This window comes from Medicago sativa, chromosome 1 (assembly GCF_051527215.1).
Source record: "Medicago sativa cultivar Bolivia chromosome 1, Bolivia_mono, whole genome shotgun sequence".
In the NCBI taxonomy this organism is placed as follows: Eukaryota; Viridiplantae; Streptophyta; class Magnoliopsida; order Fabales; family Fabaceae; genus Medicago; species Medicago sativa.
Genome location: NC_140749.1, coordinates 2,626,441 through 2,627,644, shown reverse-complemented (window position 1 = coordinate 2,627,644; position 1,204 = coordinate 2,626,441). Strand labels below are relative to the sequence as shown.

General features: G+C 38.2%; 1 non-coding gene across 1 annotated transcript; it reads right to left on the bottom strand.

Moving 5' to 3' along the window:
* Positions 1-844: 844 nt before the first annotated feature.
* LOC146951708 (small nucleolar RNA R71) lies at positions 845-951 on the bottom strand. Its single transcript, XR_015025248.1, has one exon. It is a non-coding gene; the product is annotated as a small nucleolar RNA R71 (small nucleolar RNA).
* Positions 952-1,204: the final 253 nt, after the last annotated feature.

Below are 1,204 nucleotides of genomic sequence, written 5' to 3'. Positions count from 1 at the left end.
GTTGGAGGGATACACTCACTGAATTCGAGAGGGGCTGTGATATGCTAAAGAGAAACTTGTCCTTAGTAATTAGGATTAACATTTAATTATAAGTTTAAGGCTTGCTTGTGAAAAGATTCGTTATTACGATGAACCAATGATCCCAAGGCTTTTTAATATTATTGTTATTTACCTTCAAAAACTGCACTCTCCCACTCCTTATTTCTTTCTCTTCTAATCAATTTCTAAAAGCTAATTGGATTGACCAACTCCCTAGCGGAACGATAACTCTACTTACTACTATTACTTCGATAGGCCGTGCACTTGCGGTTTGGCCCTATCAAGTTTTTGGCGCCGTTGCCGGGGAGTTAACTAATTTAATTAGCTTTTTCCTTAGTGATTAGAATTCTCTCTTCTTTCTCTTTTCTTTTTATTTTTTTTAACTTTTTTCTTTTCATTCATCATTAACTTCTTGGAAAGCAAAAAAATAATACCAAACATGGCTGAAAGACGTGCTCTTAAAGAATACGTGACTCCTTCAATGGAAGAGCCATATGCTATTATTGTGTATCCAACGGTTGAAGATGAAGATTTTGAAATTAAGCCTGCCCAACTTAAAATGGTGCAGCAAAATTATTTTTCGGGATCCCCCGATGAGGATCCCAATCTCCATATCTCAACTTTTTGGCGGCTCACCGTAACATATAAGAAAAACCAAGAAACCTTGAGACTACATCTCTTCCCTTTTTCTCTAAAAGATAAAGCTCTCAATTGGTTCCATTCCCTAAGAGTTGGTTCCATCACCTCATGGGACCAATTGAAGCGTGAATTTCTCATCCGTTTCCTTCCCCCATCAAAAATTGGCCAACTAAGGGCAAAGCTTTTTCAATTTACTCAAAAAGAGGGGGAATCTCTTCACGATTCATGGGGACGTTTTAAGGATATGCTTAAACTTTGCCCCCTCCATGGACTAGATGAATGGTTGATCATTCACACTTTTTACAATGGTTTATCTCATGCTACTAAAATCTTTGTTGATACAGCTGCAGGTGGCGCTCTAATGAACAAAGATTTCGAAACAGCCTATGCGTTGATTGAAGACATGGCTCGAAATCTCTTTCTATGGACTGATGAAGAAATCGCTACAAAGTCTTCACCCTCCAAAAAAAGGGCAGGTATGTACAAAGTCTCTAATTATGACCACCTTGCTTCTAGGATTGACGCA